This window comes from Theobroma cacao, chromosome 1 (genome assembly GCF_000208745.1).
Source record: "Theobroma cacao cultivar B97-61/B2 chromosome 1, Criollo_cocoa_genome_V2, whole genome shotgun sequence".
In the NCBI taxonomy this organism is placed as follows: domain Eukaryota; kingdom Viridiplantae; phylum Streptophyta; class Magnoliopsida; order Malvales; family Malvaceae; genus Theobroma; species Theobroma cacao.
The window spans coordinates 21,077,054-21,085,285 of record NC_030850.1 but is presented as its reverse complement, the minus strand read 5'-3'; positions in this window follow the sequence as shown (position 1 = coordinate 21,085,285).

Below are 8,232 nucleotides of genomic sequence, written 5' to 3'. Positions count from 1 at the left end.
AAAAAAAGCCACGTGTCACTTTCCCATTGGCCCATTTTTAAAATTTCATCCATTTGTTTCCAAATTTTCACCATACACTTGTCTCATATATTCATAGCTTAGATAAAATTCTCAGACTCATCCAAAGTCTCGGTGGAGTAATTTTTACAATTTACACTTTTGCCCCCGTAAAAGTCAAAAATTATATTTTTGCCCCAAAAATTGAAAATTTGCCCATAGACATATTTTTCACCCCTTATACTCATACCATTCTCCAATTTGTCAAATTTGATCTAAATTCTCTCAAAATCTCAAATTTTGTCTGTGGGTGGCAACATTACGATTTTGCCCATACACTCCAAAAATCATCAGAATTAAACTTTTTCACTTCCTATCATTAAATTATACTCCAAATAGTTAATCTTGGTCAAAAATTTCACTCCATGATCAAATTATTATCTTAGGTGGCAAAATGACGATTTTGCCCTTGAATATCAAAATTTCTAATTTTACCCCAAATGAACCCTCGAACTCCGAACAATCATTTTTAGTCATTCCTGGACTATAAAATATTAAATTTCATCCTACAATTCCTATTTGAACTAGTTCGAGGTTAAATCAATTTAAGTGTACCGTTAGGTACAATATCGGGTTTCGTCTATTCTTAGGTGCTTTTCTAGCGTTATAACATGCTACTCAATGCATGTATGTCATGATATGTATTTATAGGGTCGGGTTTTACAGCTAACAAGTTAAAGCAAAGCATCATAGGCCTACCTATTTATTACAACCTTTGCCTGTTCCCAAGAGGAAATGGAAGCATATTTCTATGGATTTTGTGACTAGGTGTGAAATCCCACCTTAATGTATGATGTTAAGTTAAGAAATTGTTAAGTGAGCATGCATGTTTCATGTTTTGAGCACTTAAAACTAAGTTTTAATCTTAGAAAAAATTCATGTTTTGATGCATAAAAATGATTGCATAGTTTGGTGTTAAAAGGAGTCCAATTGAACAACTTTCTAATGTTAATTTTTGCTTACTGAAGACTATCTATCGATAGATATTCTTCACTTATCAATAGATTCAACTTAGAAAGGTTTTCTTAAAAGACCAGTGAGAAACATCTATCGATAGATGGACACATCTATCGATATATAGCAACTAAAGAGCTTTTTAAAAGACCCATAAAGGACATCTATCAATAGATAACCCCGATCTATCGATAAATGATGTCATTTTCACAAAAATAAAGGAAGCAAAATGGTATTTTGATACTCCAAACTATAAATAGGTCACATGTTATGCCTTCAGCCATTTTTACAAGGTATTGTCTCAACTCTAAGCCTTTTCTGACACATTTTCAAACTAAATCACCATTTTTTATTATTTTAAGCTTGGTTTTGAGTTTTATGAACAAATGAGATTTTTCAACTTTGAAATCTTTAAATCTTGATTGTAGATCTGAAAATATGGTTTTGTTGCCTGAATTATTCTATGGATTTTAGAAGCTTTTCAAGTATTTTGGATTCATAAAGTGAACATATGTTGATTGATTATTTGGAATTACATGTTTACAATGACTTTATTAAAATCTTGTTTATGAATACTTATTGAAATGTTCTAAAGGAGGTTTTCAATCTATTATATAAGTAAATATATTACTATGTAGTACTTTTGAACAAAGGGTACAAGTCCTTTCAAGAGTTTTATACTAAAACGGCCACTTCAATGAGATATCTATGAAATGCTTAAAGCAAGCTAAGATAATATAATCATGTGATGATAATTTCACATGTTAGACATGTTATAAATGACCATATAAAGTATGTGTTTTGAGTTGTATGTGATGTCATTACCATATACCACATGAATGAGAATTGGCATATAATGTGAATTATGTTAAGGTATGTGAGGTAGTTTCCACATAGCCCACAATATGAGAAATAATGCATATTGAAAGCGATGATGTTAAGTATGTGATGTAGATTCCATATTCCATATGAAATAAAAGAGTACTTGTTGAAGGCTATGATGCCAAACATGTAACAAAGTTTCCATATACCACATGATATGAGTATGAGTACATGATGTTATGAGATATGATATAATTGTATGTTAACCCAAGGGTGATGGGTGTTTTACCATTGCCACTATTTTGGTGGGAGGTGTAAATTCCACTCTCGGATTGAGGTGTTGATTCCACTCCCATGATGCATCATAAATTCCTAAGATGCAATGGGATTTAAACATTGTTGGCTCAAGGTGCAATGGGGTTAAACATTGTCGGTCCAAGGTTGATGGGAGCTTAACCATCACAAATTTATTTATGCTTTAAAATATAACTTAATTAATGAGTAAAGATTTATGTGTATGATATATGAGAATGTTAGAAGAAGGTTCCTTAGTTTTTTAGGAAAGAAAGCTAAAGGTAAGATTATTAACAAGAGTAAGATGGACGAGTCTGAATTATTCGAGATCAAGAGCATGGTTATCGAGCTCTAAAAGGCAAGTCTCGATACCTTAGTTTGAAAATGATGAATTCATGAAGTAGCCCTTTTTGGATGTGTTGTTGATTTCTCATGTAAGTACACGTATCGCAAACAAATAACATAATGATGAAGTAGAGTATCGTTCCCACAAAGATATGTTTTAATTCCTATTTGCTAACTACTAAAATTGACACACCCTAATTTTATTCAAACAATAAAAATTAAATTAAAAAGCAAAATTAAATTTAACAAACTTAAAAATAAAACTAATCTAAAATACTCAACAAAGTTACTCTATTAAACTCGATTGACTATTAGAGCTAAGACTATGATTTCCTTCAATACTTCATCTGAATATTGTTTCTTTCTCTTAACTTAGTTTAATGCATTAAGTTGCTGTCACGACCCAAATTTCGGGCCAGCGGTGCATGGGCCCAATGGACATAGCCCACTAAGCCCAAGCAAGCCTATCTATATAACCTGTTCATCATTTCATCAAAAGTTACTAAAGTTATATTTCATAATTCCAATTCAAAATAATGCTGACCATTTCCATCTCATAGTGGCATTGCCAAACAAAATATACATATGTTGTCTAAAACATATATCTTAATAATTTACAATGGTTTGTCTATACACCACAAAGGGATACTCGACTTCCAGCGGAGAGACTCGGGCGAAAGCTCAGCTATTGAATGCCGAGATACTTACCAAGGAAATGAATCTACAAGGACACCTCAACCTAGTTACCTACTGCCTTCTGATCTGAAAACATGAAGTTGAAAACTATGAGTATAAACCCAGTGAGTTAACAAATGAAGGGAACAAGCAATCGATAAGAGAAGTTAAGAAATCATAATGCACTTATTTTCTAAACAATGCAATTTAGTTTAATTCTTATTAAAACCCCTCATTAACCCTTAATGAATTAATCACTTGACGATAAAAGATCCATGCACAACAAAGGATTTGAAGAGTGAAAACTTTAATAGCATTCAAGCAAGTCAAGTGAAACGACAAGTCCTTGCTACAACGAGAAGGCATTCTCGTTGCAGCATAGCTTCAGTGAGAATGAATTTTTGCTGCAGTGAAATTTGGGCTCAATTTATCAACTGGTCGAGGGTTTTCTCAATTGGCCGAGGGTTTCTCACTAAAACCCCTCATTTCAAACTTAATTAATTAATTCCTTGCTGTTGGAAGTCCATGGTTAACTATGGTGCTAAAGATGTGGAAAATAGGGCAGCAACCAAACAAGGAGGTAATCAACACAGAATGTTTTGGTGGGCTCTAACTTCGACTAAGATTTCGAATGGAGGTGTGGGGTTTCGTTGGAACCTATCACGCACAACAACATCACCATTAACCTAACTTGGCATTAATACTATTCCAAAGCTATTTTCTAAATTAAGTTCTACTAGTCATTCCTACTAGCTTCCAACTACCATTAAATGGCTATTATTTGCACTACTCTAGTCACACTAAAAATGATTAAACAATCTCAACAATAAAACACTCACAAATCAAATTGCTAGACATTATCAACAACTAAAAATATCAACTCAATTTCAACACTCACCTTGCTCGATTTGTAATTGGATTCCTCCTCAAGAATACCCAAACATTATAAAGAGTCTTTTTCTCTCTCTCTAAAACACCTAGCTAGTGAAAGAAAGTATTGGTTTAAGACTTTAGAGGGTTTTTAAGGTGAAAGGGTAAAATAGCACAAAGGGCTTGTGCAAAGCTGCACAAAAGCATGAAATTTGAGACTAACTTGAGAGAGTTATGGAAGCTTGAAGAGAACTCCCATGGAGGATGAAGAAACGTGAGAGGGAAAAAAGAAGAAGAAGAAGAAACTATTGGAAATGTGAGAAGAAGTTGCTAGAAGATGATATTTATAGCTCAAGCTTATCCAACTCCACTAAAATTATGAAAATACGCTTAACTAGTTTTTTTACTCTTTTAACATTGGGACAAGGTCCATAATAGTCTAAAGATACTTGGGTTCATGAAAACTTAAAAATTTTGACCCAAGATGAAAAATGACCATTTTGCCCCTACCTTGGAAATCATCATTATTTTTATTTCCTTCGTCATTTTACCCTTATTTTCATCATTCATTTATGCCTTAGGCCTACTTAAGCCTTAATATTGTTTGAAAGCTTACTTCTAGGGGCTCGCTAAGGAAATGACGAAATTATCCCTGGTCAGTGATATCGCGTTTACTTCTAGTTACGAGCCTATAAGGGTCAAGGTCTCACACTAACCTTAAGTCCTAATTTATTTACAAGTCTCTGTCGAGGTTTTCATAAAAATACCTTTCTTAATTAACTTGCTCTATGTCTATGCAAATTAAATTGAAGAAAGATTCGTTAAGTTCATGCTCTAAGTCTGACTACATATGGCTTATAGGTGTATGTTTGCCCTATATGCAAATCAAACCACCTAATCAACAAAGTGCATTTGACCATACGTTATTCTATTCAAGGTCTACCTAAATCTCCTTCGTCAAGGTTTAACTTAGGTTTCCAAATCAATCTAATTGGTGATCACGCAATTACAAGCATTAAAAAAAGAATAGAATAAATAACTTAAAACCATCAAAACATAAGCAAAAAAGAGATAAATAATTCAAACTATATATTGAGTTCAATCATAATCTTAGATAAATAAATTAGTTTCTCATAAAGTCACACATAATCATCTAATTAAGTTTAAACATCAAAACCAAACCAAGAAAATAAAAGAATAACAAAAAGACAAAGAATACCAAGAATTGCAGTTTTGATCTCCTAATTTTCTTGAATCTCTTGATTTCTTCTCAATTCCAATGAGACTTTTCCAATGATTTTGTGGCTAATTCTCAACTCAAAATCTGGTGTTTCGTGTCTCTAAAAGTCCTCTGAAAAGTTACTTTTATAAGGCTTTGAAGTTGGACCAAGTTGGGTGAAGAAAAAAGTCAATTCTAACTAGGATTTTCTCATCAGACTACATAAGCGGTGGCCTACCTTCGACAAGGCCACAGCTTCGACCACTTAATCAACAAAAATCGTGATCTCTCTAGGATTGCTTCAGTTCTTCAAATTCAAAAAGGTTTTTAACCACTTTTCAAGACAAATTGGGCGAAGTGGTAAGCTTAAAAGTTGAATCTTTCTCTCTTATCTTTCCAATGGTTCAAGAATCACCTCATTTGGAGTTCTGAAAAGAAAGTTATTATGAAAATACCAAAATATGATTTGTGAAAGTCTGCATCTTATGAGCACTTAACTTAACAACTTTTCACCCTTTTAATTGCACACTTACAAAATAAGAAAATTAATCAATAATAAAATATCTTAGGCACATTAACACCAATTTAAACACAAAATTAACTTAGGTTAGATTGACTCACCTAATTAACTAACTTAAAATAATTAGATAAAACCTAATTAATTTCTATGAATTACTACAAGAACTAAGCTAAATTACAATCAAAATTAAGTTCAAATAACTCTATATCATAAAGTTATCAGGATGTCACTCAATGGTTTATTTTTAGATTAGGTTTTTAAAAGGATTGTATGATTCCAAAGCTTATGAAAGTTGTCTCCAATATTTACTAAAGTTGTTACTCAATAGTTTAAAGATTTGGTACTTATTCTGAATGTTTGTGAAACTTGTTTAAAAGCATGACTATTCTTTTACAAGTTTATTATGTGTATTTGAAAGATCATACGTGCATGGTTACATCAATGTTCTATTTATGTTAAAGCTCTAAGCCCTTGACTTGTCTCCTTCTTGTATCCACTCACAGAGTTTTTAATACTTAGACGTTAGTTTACCCCACTTTTTTTTGTTGCAAATCAGTGATAGTTGTTAAGCACCCATGTCACAAAAACGTGGTCCGTTCTTCCTTTGGTAGGTGACATAGTAGCGTTCTTGAAGCCTAAGGACTCAAGTCATGTTTCACTTGATGAGTTGGTCTTTAAATTTCCGTTTATAAATATTTTTTTATGGATGACTGTTAAGCCATTGAATGGTAAGATATTTCTTATGGTGTTATGTAAATGCTAGGAATGATAGCTTAAGGCCCTATGAGCACCTGAGGTGCCAATTTATGGAATTTATAGGAAATGTACTGGGTACAATATTATGAATGACAATGTGTATGCACAATTTATGTTGAGAAGTCCATAATGGTGTGTTATACATATGTATGAACGTTATGTTTATTATGATGAATACTTACGAATAAATGATAATGATGGCAAATGAGCCAAATGTGATTGATTAATGATAGAATGATAAAAGAGGCTTACTAGGGTCTAGTGGGCCGTATGCACATAAGTCTTAGTGCCAATCACAATCCCTTTAGAAAATGGGATGTGACAATGGAGAGGTTGGTGTATATGGGCAAAGTCGAAGGGCGCAAAACTCATCATGCGTGATAAGGGGAAAGTAAACAGGGTGAAATTGAAGGGCCCTAATCCATCATAACAATACCAAGGATAATATATGGGGCGACACCGAAGGGTCCTAGTCCATTGAGGCATAGCGATTGACATGGTATACAGGCTGAATATGGGAGACTCTAGACCATAGTATTAATGTTCTTGAGACAACGCTTATATTGGTGATGGGAAATTCCACCTAATTATGAGATAATGCATTATTTATACATTATATGCATAAGATGTTATGTTAAATTGAACCCTATTTTGGGAATGATTATTTGCTCAGTAATTATGAATGGAAAATGCTAAGTGGTAGATCCTAGAATTGGATCCTATATGATTCGAGTACAAATCTCTATATGCCAAATAGTAGGATTGAAAATATGGTATCAACCCTTGTGAGGGAACTAATACTGGTAACGTATAACATCCTTGTCTTTTGTGCATATGATTCCATACATGCTCAATCTTTTATTTCATAAATGTGTTTATGAAATGTGATACTTGATATGAGAAAATGTTGTTAGATTTATAACTAATTTGTTTCCAAGGTTTAAATGAGAAATCTATGATTATGCAAAGATGCATGCTTATTACAAATTGATTATTTGTGCTAAAACTTTCCCCCCTTAACTTGTCCCCTTCCTAGTATCTAATCACGAAGTCTTTATGACTCACTCGTTATTTTCCCCTATTTTGTTTTACAGATCAATAGCCTGTTGGGCTAGGCGACCTGTAGAGTAATAGGCTAGTTCATTCATGGTAGGTGTGGTAAAGCCTTCCCTTTCGCCTTCAAGTGTTATTGCACTCCGTATTGCTTCGAGTTTAGTCTTGGAACTGTTATGTTGGTAATGAATTTGAATATGTAAATAAATGTCGATATACTCGTGCTTGTTTATGCTTCCGCACATTATGTTGAGCCCTAGATATGGGTGCATGTGAATGATAAGATTATGGTGGCTGAACCATAGCAATATAGGCACGGAATACGTATCAAACCACAATTGTTGTGACACTGTAAATATTTATATGAAATGTGATAAAAACCACAATTTACATCGAGATGTTCTATAATGTAGTGGATTATATGGTTTATTTGCATATCCTTCATTGTGAATGGAAAATGTATGTGAATGCGAGATGACTAGCCCATTCATTATTGACTTAGGCTTGCTTGGGCCTAATGGGCTATACCCATGTAGGTCCATGTGCCATTCACAATCCCTCCAGAAAATGGGATGTGACACTAGGCTACCCCATACAAGTAAAGGGCATGATTCTATTTGCGTGATAGCGGATAAATTGACTAAGTACGCCCATTTTCTACTAGTTG